At 42.1% G+C, this 11,470-nt stretch overlaps 1 pseudogene; it reads left to right on the forward strand.

Annotated features, from left to right (window-relative positions):
- Positions 1-807: 807 nt before the first annotated feature.
- Positions 808-10,710, forward strand: LOC118485437 (annotated as a pseudogene).
- The last annotated feature ends 760 nt before the right edge of the window (positions 10,711-11,470 follow it).

Below are 11,470 nucleotides of genomic sequence, written 5' to 3' on the forward strand. Positions count from 1 at the left end.
AGAGATGAAATTCGGTCATTTCGTCAACTTTCGAGTGAGCCTTTACATGAAGCATTCACCCAATTCAAAGAACTCATGAGGAAATGCCCACATCATCAAATAGAAAAATGGGAATTGGTGAAATGCTTCGTACGGGGTTTGGATGATGCAACTTGGAATCGGCTTGAGACAACAAGCAATGGTACACTCTTGAGCAATCATGAGGATGACGATTGGGAATTTTTGGAGAGGATGAGCAAACGATCCAAAGAAAAAGAATCGGCCGATAGAGCCAAAAGGCATCCGGTTTCCCGGTCACTTCCCGATCTCGATTCCAAGGATCGGATTTCCACCTTAGAACGGGAAATAGCTCAATTGAAAAAGAAGAAAGAGGTGAATGCGGTTCAATTTGCGGTTTGTGAAGAATGTGGGGATATTGGGCATGCGACGGAACAATGTCCAACGGGGGCGAATGACTACACCGAAGAAGTTAATCAAGTGTATGGGGACCGAAAGCAATATGATATGAACTCCAACACTTACCATCCGGGCTTGAGAAATCACCCTAATTTCCGGTATGGTAATGCTTCAAACCAAATGAACCCGAATTTTCAATCGGGTAACCAAGGAGGTCAAGGTGGGTCTTCGTACAATAATCGTCAAGGTGGTAACCAAGGGGGTTACCAAAGGAATTACAATCAAGGGGGTAACCAAGGGTATCAAAACCGTGAAGGTAATTATCAACGAGGTTACAACCAAGGCGGAAATGGGAGTAGTGCTTCAAACTCTCAAGGTGATGACTCAATAAATTCGAAGTTGGATGCTATTATGAATGCTATCAATCATTCAAATCAAGAGATGAAGAAAGAGTTTGAGGTACGAGATAAATCCCATAAGGCATTGGAGAAGCAAGTGGGGCAACTTGCTCAAGAGATGGCTCAAATTCGCGGAAGTAGAGGAGGACTTCCAAGCGACACCACGGTGAACCCTAAGCATCATGGGTCGAGTTCGAAAAACACACGTGAGGTACCCATAAATAAAATTTCCTTACGTAGTGGTCGAGTGATAGATAATGGTGTTGAGCCACCATCACCCAAGTTTGTTGAAGGGGTGGTGGAAGATGCGAGTGATGATGAAGGTAGTAACGGTCGAACGGGTCAAAATAAAAATGAATTAAAACTTAACAAAGATACACCCGTTGCGACCGTTCCCGTCCCAAAGGCTAAGGACAAGGGTGTGGAGGGTAATACCGCCCCTTTTCCCGAAGCTCTTTTGGGACCATCTAAGAAAGTGGTAAACAAAAGAGGTCCACATCAAGAAGAGATGTGGGAAATTTTTAAACAAGTTAAAATTAACTTACCACTCTTAGATGCAATCAAACAAATACCTTCATATGCTAAATACTTGAAGGATTTATGTACCCAAAAGAGGACTCACAAGTTTCCTAAGAAACTTGATTTAACCGAAAATGTGAGTTCGATTCTTTCGGGTGCACTTCCACCAAAACTTCAAGATCCGGGGGCGCCCATTATTTCAATACAAGTGGGTGAATTCAAAATGACACGGGCACTTTTGGATCTTGGGGCAAGTGTGAGTATCTTGCCGGGTAGTTTATATGACCAATATGATTTTGGTCCACTTCAAGTGTCTAACACCACCGTGGTGTTAGCCGACTTGACCCCTAAACTACCCCGTGGGATAGTCACGGATGTAATAGTCAAGGTCGAGGACTTTTACTATCCGGTGGACTTTCTTGTGTTAGATTATGTTTCTTTGGACCGAACCAAGCAACCAACGGTGATCCTAGGTCGACCATTTTTGGCAACATCGAATGCCCAAATAAATTGCAAATCGGGCACGGTCGACATGACTTTTGGTAACCGTCGGTTGCGGTTAAATGTCTTTTCAGGATTAACGGATCCTCTAGTTGGCGATGAATGTTACATGGCGGACATCGTTGACGAGTGTATACCTCTATGTGACACTAGTGTCGAAGGGGAAAACACAATAGAGGAGTGTTTCATGTTTGACAGGTTGCAAGGAGAAACAAATCGTAGCATGGATGAAGAGATGAAAGAGTTGGAGGTTATGGCGGCAAAAGAAGGAAGACCCACTTGGACACATCAAGTGGAAAGTCTTCCGGAAAGCATAGACACGAAGTTGAAGCCGTCATTGGAAGAACCTCCGGTATTAGAGTTGAAGGTGCTACCCAAGCATCTTAAATATGCTTATGTGGGTGAAGGTAGCACGCTCCCGGTCATTATTGCATCCAATTTAACCGGAGAGCAAGAAGAGAAGTTGATGAAGGTATTGGTCACCCATAGAGCCGCTATCGGGTGGACCATTGCGGATTTGAAGGGAATTAGTCCCTCAGTGGTGATGCACAAGATCATCACGGAAGATGGTATAAATCCTTCTCGCGACACACAAAGGAGACTAAATCCGAATATGCGAGAAGTGGTGAAGAAGGAAGTATTGAAGTGGCTAGATGCGGGTATTATATACCCTATCTCGGATAGCCAATGGGTGAGCCCGACACAAACAGTTCCTAAAAAGGCGGGTATTCAAGTCGTCACAAATGACGCAGGTGAAGAGGTCGCCACTCGGCCGGTAACCGGGTGGCGTATTTGTATTGACTATAGGAAGTTGAATGCCGCAACTTCCAAAGACCATTTCCTTTTGCCATTTATTGACCAAATAGTTGAGAAATTGGCCGGACAAAAATTTTATTGTTTTCTGGATGGTTATTCCGGATACAATCAAATTGCTATACATCCGGAAGACCAAGCAAAGACCACTTTTACTTGCCCATATGGTACTTTCGCATTTAGGCGAATGCCATTTGGACTTTGTAATGCCCCCGCCACCTTTCAAAGGTGTATGATGAGTATCTTTTCAGATATGGTGGGGGAGTCTTTGGAAATCTTCATGGATGATTTCTCAATATTTGGGTCATCATTTGATACATGCCTTGACCAACTCGAAAAAGTTTTGAAAAGATGTGTTGAGAAAAATCTTGTTTTGAGTTGGGAAAAGAGCCATTTCATGGTTCAAGAAGGGATTGTGTTGGGGCATGTAGTGTTGAGTCGTGGGATAGAGGTTGACCGTGCAAAAGTGCAAGTTATTTCTACTTTACCTTATCCCACGAATGTTAAGGGTATTAGATCGTTTTTGGGTCACGCGGGGTTTTATAGAAGATTTATAAAAGGGTTTAGTGATATAACCAAACCCCAATGTAAATTATTGCTAAAAGATCAACCGTTTGAATTTAACCAAGATTGTCAAAATGCCTTTAATGTGCTAAAACAAAAGTTGGTTGAGGCCCCAATCTTGCAATCACCGAATTGGTCGTTACCATTTGAAATTATGTGTGATGCAAGTGATTATGCGGTGGGGGCCGTGTTGGGTCAAAGGGTAGATAAGAAACCGGTTGCTATTTACTACGCAAGTAAGACTCTCTCGGATGCACAATTGAATTACACAACTACCGAGAAAGAGCTACTTGCGGTGGTATATGCGTTGGATAAGTTTCGTGCTTACATATGGGGTACTAAGGTCATTGTTTATTCTGACCATTCTGCAGTTAGGTATCTCATGGACAAGAAGGATGCGAAGCCGAGGCTAATCCGATGGGTTCTCTTGCTACAAGAGTTTGACCTAGAGATTCGAGATAAGAAAGGGAGTGAGAATGTGGTCGCGGACCACTTGTCTCGGTTGAGTGTGGAGGATTCTTCCCGTGAAGAAATCAATGAGACTTTTCCAGATGAGCAAATTTTAAGAGTTGGAATATTACCATGGTATGCTAATATTGTCAACTATTTGGTTACAGGTGACTTGCCGGCTCATTGGGATAGAAGGAAGAGGTTGCACTTCCTATCTCAAATCAAGTATTACACGTTGGAAGAACCGGACTTATTCAAATTTTGTCCGGATCAAGTCGTTCGAAGATGCATACCCGACGAGGAGATTCCTAGCGTCTTGATGCACTTGCATTCATTTGCTTGTGGGGGCCATTTCAGTGGTCACAAAACCGGGCACAAAGTGCTCAATAGTGGCCTTTATTGGCCGACTATTTTTAAGGATGCTTTTAATTTCGCTAAAAATTGTGTTGAGTGTTAAAAGTTAGGGAGTATATCAAAAAGGGATGAGATGCCCATGCAACCGATCCTTATTGTAGATATTTTTGATGTATGGGGGATCGATTTCATGGGCCCATTCCCTAATTCGCATGGCAATTTATACATTTTGGTGGCGGTCGATTATGTATCCAAATGGGTCGAAGCGATTGCCACCAAAACGAATGACCACACCGTTGTTTGCAATTTTGTTCAAACGAATATAATTTCTAGATTTGGGGTTCCCCGGGTGATCATTAGTGATGGGGGATCTCATTTCAAGAATTTTAATTTTGGCAAACTCTTGAAACGGTATGGTGTTGACCATCGAATTGCCACTCCCTACCACCCACAAACAAGCGGTCAAGTTGAGGTTTCCAATAGGCAAATAAAAGAAATTTTGCAAAAGACCGTTCGACCCGACCGAAAGGATTGGTCAACGAAGTTAAATGACGCTTTATGGGCTTATAGAACGGCTCATAAAACACCTATTGGGACCACTCCTTATCGTTTAGTTTATGGGAGGAATTGTCACTTGCCGGTTGAGCTTGTGCATCGTGCTTGGTGGGCTATTAAAGAAGTTAACATGAAATACGATGATGCAGGTAAAGAGCGGAAACTAAAGCTTTGCGAGTTGGAGGAGCTTAGGGAGAAGCGTATGAGTGTGCCTCAAAATACAAGGATGACATGAAGAGGGCACATGACGCAAAGTTGAAGCCAAAGGAGTTTGAAGTGGGTCAAAAGGTTTGGCTCTACAATTCAAGGCTTAAATACTTCCCCAGAAAGCTTAAGAGCAAGTGGATGGGCCCGTATGTGATTACACGGGTCGGAAGGCTTGGAGATGTTACAATCAAGGACCCGAAGGACGGGTCGAAACAAACGGTTAACGGGCACCGCCTTAAACCATTCCTTGATGGTAACAAAGAGAAAAAGGACGCAAATGTGGAGTTGGTATGTTTCTTGGTAAGCGTGCCAACATATGAGGGAAGTAAAAGGACCGGTAACACTTTTTGTAAAGTTATGTATACTTGTTTAATTGTTTGCGTATTTGGATGTGAATCGTTTCCGTTTTATACTAACCTTTCTTGATTGTGTGAAGTTCGGGCACTCCAAACGGGTCATGAAGATACAAGGTATGTTTTAGACTTGATTTGGTTCATTGAGGACAATACACGAATTTTTGGGGGGTGGTAGGGCCGTTAACGGTTATTTTGTTTAAAAATTTTAACTTATAAAAATTCACAAAAACATTTTTAATAATTTTTAGGAATTTTTAATGTACATAGTCCCTTTATTAAAACTTCATATTTTTTCTTTAAAAAAAAAAAAGAAGAAGCCTGTACCCGTCGGCGACGGGGTCTCTAATGACCCGTCGGGTGAGTTTTTCCCGTAGACAGACGTTTAACCCGTCGGCTCCACACCAATTTTCCACTGCCCGTCGGCGACGGGGTGGGACCCGTCGGCGACAGGTTCCCAATTTCACTCCGCTGCAGGTCGGGTTTCAGGGTTTAAAAACGATTTTAAACTTGTTTTTACTTAACCAAACATCACCTAAACTCAATATCCACCACAAATCCGAACCCTACCCATCTTACATCATTCCTCACCTCCAAAAATCTCTGACTTCTCTCTCCAAACTCACCTATTCCCTTCATCTTCTTCATCTCACCTCAAGAACCCTAAACCTTCAAGCTACCATAACTTTCTCAATTCTCCACCAAATCCATTGATTTTCGGGTCCATCTTGAGTAATTTTTCAAGAGGAACAAAACCCCCAACACGGTTTTCATCAATTCTTGCTATTGTGCGAGATTTCTGGGCATGTTCTTTAGGTTTTTTTTGAAAGGGTGTTCATCAAATTGCTCGTTTGCCATCTTTTCTTAGTTCTTCTTGTCTAACAACACCAAAGGTATGGATTCTTCTTAAATTTATGCTTGATTATTATATATTAGTGTTTTTCTTCCGAAATTTTAAACTTTTTGGTTTAAGAGTAGGTTGTTTAGACAATGTATGATGTGCTAGCATGATTTTGAGCAAGATTAGTTGTTTTGAATGGAATTTGAGTATGTCATAACCATAGTGAAGTGATTACACTGTTATGAACATGATTGAACATGAAGATGATGTTGACTTTTGTTGAAATTATAAGATATTGTAAGATTAACAAGAGATTAATAAGTTTACGATAAAGTGAGCGACGTTTGAAGTTTAAAGAGGCGATTTTGCGTTTACTTGTTAATTAAGTTGTCAACATCATACCTCATGTTCAAAGTTTGGGAGTTAATGAAGGTTGAATCTATATTGATGTTTTGTTTGTTTGTGATTGTAGTCATGGCGGGAAGCAAGAGACAAAAGACTACAGGTCAAGCTTCATCATCCGGGATTGGGTCTTCTTCCGGTTTAATACCGAAGAAGTGGGAGCAAATAAGCTCTGTTGAGGAAAATGATGCAAGATTGTACAGACAAGATTGGGAATGGGCAAAGTTCAGGGATAGCCAAAGTGCTAGAATTTGGGATGACGAGAAGAACAAACAGTTGTCGAGCTATCAAGATAGAAAGTTAGAAGCTAAGTTGTGGAAGTGGAAGATGGTGAATGGGGTGAACACGTCGGTTCCAACAAGAGTGATATGTGAACGGACCGTGAATGTAGAAGAATTCCGGAACATCGGGATTGTACAAATGTTTGAGCGTTTAGGATGGGAAAGCGTTCTTGATTGGTGCGAAGATAATACCTCCAGGATTTACTTATCGGAGGTATGTGAATGGTTGTCCACATTGAGGCTCGTAAACAAGAATGAATCCCCTTCACAGTGGAAGTTAGTGGGGAAGACTACTCGCGGGAGCATGACGATGTCTTTCGAGACCATGAATCGTATTGCTCGTTTTGACTCTTTGGGAGCACAAGCATATGACTACCCCACCATCGAGCAGTTTTTGGATAATCATTTGAACATCAATGACGGTGAGCAGTTGATAGAGGTTATCTTGCCGACCCACCCAGGGGGTGACATGAAACGGAAGCATATGTCACTTGAGGGAAAGATTTTGCAGGGGATCTCGGTTGAGAACATATTGGCAAGGTTTGGTGATCGTGGGGGAGTGAGAGTAAGTGATTGCAGGGTGGTGCATGCTTTACTGTATGGGACCCCAACACTGTCGTGGAGGCACATAGTAATGATGAACACATGGGCTACCAGGGAGTCGTCCCAGAGGCGGTTTATTCCGTATGCACGCCTCATTAGCGCCATGATTGTGCAGCAGAATTGCTTACCCTTGGAATCACTATGGGTCTCTAAGCCGGTGGAGGAATTTAACGTGGCTTACATGAAGAAAAATTGGAAGATAGAGGTCAAGTTCTCGGGAAATAAGTATGTTGTGACCGATGAGTTGGGGAACAAGTATGAGGTCCGTACTTCTGGGGCACCACCCGTGCAGGAAGAAGACGTGGAAATGGGTGAAGAAGAGGAGGCAGCTGAACCCTCCGGTGCACAAAGGCCGAGGCAACGATATATGCGGCCACATAGGGAGATTAACGCAGAGGTGGCAGGTTTTCTGACCAGGAGGCGGGTGCCCTCCTATAAAAATTTTGATCGGGGGCAACAGGAGATATATGACAATGTCTCCGCATGTATCGGTGAAGGACGGGAATACAATCAAAGGAGAGAAGCTTGGCAGGGGTCTCACGGATCTGCAATGCAAGAATATTGGGCGGCTCAAGAAGCCCAACGTGAAAGAATGAACAAGTTTATAGAAGAACAAGAACTGTTCCAAGCCATGCAAAGATCTCACATGGAACAGTTAGCAAAGATGCAAGAGGATGAGGCAGCCCGAAGGCGGGCATGGGAAGAAGCGGAAGCGGCGCGTCGACAACAAGAAGAAGAATTGAACCGCCGCCGTTGGAGTGCCATGTACGTCTCTCAACAGATGGCGCTTAACAACACCAAAGTGTTGCATGATCAGGAGCGACACCATAGAGACTACCAAGCCGGCCTCCCCTACGCCGAGCACTCGGGGTGGACAAATTACTCCGATCTTCCCTATCCTCAAGGCCCATCCGACCCGACTCCGCATTGGCCCGAAGCGGTAGGGTCTAGCTTCGTTCCAATCCCGTACCAACCACCGCCCCAAGGGGAGCAAAGCCCCTTAGATAACTATAGGGAGATGTTCGAGGCCCTCACTGGTTATCCATACCAACCCAACCCGCCAACGGATCCAAACGAGCGATATCAGCGGTAGAGGTATGGTATGTTTTATGTTGTTGTTGTTGTATATTTTATTCCGTTATTTCTTTTCGTTTTTATTTAATTTATGTCTAGGTAAATGAACTTTGTGGGTGTGTTCCCTATATAACCCTCACGAGACCGACTCGTCCTCCCGAGCTATCGGGAGGTTTAAAGGGCTTGCGTGCATATGCTAAATGCCGTCGTGATTCCTACGAAAGTGAGTTAGGTTTATTGTTGTTGTAAAATATTTTCCACATAAAGTCAAAGGTGAAATAATGTATGGCTTGGTAATAATTTCATAAAAGTGGTAGAACTAGGTAACTAACAAATTTTGATGGTGGTGAGAAGCATGCTTCTACACAAGGGTTAAGATTTGTAGGTACATTATGTTCGTGAGACGACCGCTTTGTTGAAAAGATGAAGAGCACACGAGGAACTAGCGAAAAACCAGGTGCATACGTTTCTTTTTATCTTTGATTTTTAGTTAGCAAATAAGTGGATTGTAAATTGTATTTTATTTCCCGGGGTGTAATTTTGGGGAGGTTAGCCGTGTCACATCCCTTGTGCGTTTTTAAAACTCTAGTTCTTACACATTGAGGACAATATGTACCTCAAGTGTGGGGATGGGGGAGTAGTAAAAATTTTCGATTTTGACCCATTCATTTAAACACTACACATTGAGGACAATGTTTACCTCAAGTGTGGGGATGGGGGGAAAATTTCATTTTTTTTTTCAAAAATGTCTTGTTTTCAAAGCAATCTCAAAAGCACAAGTAACCAAGTCAACGAGGGATGTCACAACCCATTTGGTCTTTTGTCATGGTCAAGTTCAAATTAATAAGCATATCGGGTATTTAGCGGGTGGTTATTTGAGAATAATTCGCCTAAGGAACTAGCAATGTATGCATATCACATATCATACCCTTATACGTGAGGTTTGAGCCATTTATACATCATAGATTCATATTTACATGTTTCTTTGTTTGAGTGGGCCATTAGTCGCGTATTGTAGAACTTGCAACTTTAGATACATTTGAGACTATAGACCAAATACAAGCACGAGAATGATTAAGGCATTAGGTAAACCTTTTTCTCTTTAAACCATTTTTCTATCCTTACCCGAACAAACTCCTTAGTTGCCCATTTTGAGCCTAGACCTTTCGTTTGATCACCCACTTAGCCCATAACCATAAGCCTTTTCGTTTTTAACCCGTGTGATGAAAAATTCGATTATAGGAACTTAAGTTGTATAGTTGTGATTCATTTGTAAAAAAAAAAAAAAATCAGAAAATGTTGCAAAAAAAGAATGAAAAAGCATTGAGAAAAACACAAAAAGATGTGCTAGTAGTTTGTTGAATAAAAGGCGAAAGTTATTGCCTCATAGTTGATGTTTATATTTAGTCTTGTTTAGTTTAGTGGTTTGTAATAAAAATCGAATTTTTCATCACCTTAGTCACTTTAAAAATATCCTATTCCTACCCTTCGCCTAGCCCCGTTACAACCCCTCAAAGACCTTTTGACTTGTGCTTAGTATTTGTGTTCGATAGTGGAGAATGATTGAGTTGCAAGCCTATGCGGGTACGTGTTCTAATCGTTTTTGAGCGATTAATTGTGGAAATGCTAGTACATTATACATATTAGCAAATTTTTAAGCCGAGTGGAGAGCACATTGTGAGGGATATGCATGAGTTGTTAGTTTACGGGCGGGTTAATCTTGGGTAACCATTTGCGTATCTAAAGCACGTTACCACTAAATACATTGAATATTGTAAAGAGTTTGAACTTTAGCATGACATTAGACCTTAACCTTTGTCTCGGGAATGGGATGTATGTTCGTTGTTCGACCCACGTGAAAGTGAAAAACAGATTTGCTTGAGGATAAGCAAAAGACAAGTGTGGGGATGTGATACGTGGTTGAAAACCGGTGCTTGTAATTGTTTAATTTGATGTTTTTACACAAGTTTTAGTTTCGAATTGCCTACTCTTGATTAGATTTGTGTTTTACAGGTTTATTGGAGTTTAAGGAGCTTTTCGGGAGCTTTGCGGGCCACCGGAGTGAAAACGGGACCACCGGGAGGCAAAACGGGTCAACCGGGAGCAAGGAGTGCGGAAAACGGGGGATTTACAAACGAGAGCCCGTCGCCGACGGGGTCCAGGCCGTCGGCGACGCCCTCCAGATAACCCCGTATGCAAGGTTTGCCCGTATCCAGTCATTTAGGCCGTCGGCCAAAGGAGCAAATTTGGGAACCCGTCGGCGACGGGGTCAGGCCCGTCGGCGACGGGTGTTGGATTTACGAAACGGGATTTTGGTCAAAAGGAGGTCTAATTCGATTTTTATTGGCTCTAACTCATTCAATTCGGGAGTTACACATGATTTGGAGTTTGAAACTTAGTCTTGGAGCCATCTTTCACCAACGACTTCATCTCTAATCCATCTATCATCCATCCTACAACCTTGAATCATCACCCACCATCAAAACCATCCAATCTTCATTCCATAACCCTAATCATCAACCATCATTCAATCCATTCATCACCACCAACCATTCCAAACCCTAATCATTCAATCATCCATTTTCAAGCTTCAAGATGACCCAATTCAAGTCTCGTGCATCCGTTGATCGTGCCATTTACACCATGAGCGGCTAATTTCTTGGAGGTTTCACCCCGGTGTAGGTTATTGTAAGTCTAGGGTTTGAACAATGATTTAGTTTGGTTTTGTGACAACTTGACTTGTATTTGAATTGATTGACAATTGTCTTGCATTTGAACTATATTTGTGAATTGTCGAGTGAGTTATGAAATTTGACTTTGCGAAATAAGTTTGTGCAATTATGCCTTGTCATTCAAAAGGTTTTACTTGTCCGAAGTAACGAAGTGCATTGTGGTCCGTGTATGCGTTGATAACAATTGGCACCTAAGCTTTGATGATAGAAATCCGTTAATAACATATTCAAGTGAATTAAATCTAAAACTTGTAAGAACCCTAGGATTGCAATAACCGAACCGGGTGTGAACCTTGTTTTCTCTATCTTGTCAAAACCTTTAATTACATTATTGCAATTGCTTGTTTTTAGTAGTTATAATTCACATCTTCCAATCAAACAAAAAACACAAAAACATATCTTAGCAAGCTTCATAAAAGTGACATTT

This window comes from Helianthus annuus, chromosome 1 (assembly GCF_002127325.2).
Source record: "Helianthus annuus cultivar XRQ/B chromosome 1, HanXRQr2.0-SUNRISE, whole genome shotgun sequence".
In the NCBI taxonomy this organism is placed as follows: Eukaryota; Viridiplantae; Streptophyta; class Magnoliopsida; order Asterales; family Asteraceae; genus Helianthus; species Helianthus annuus.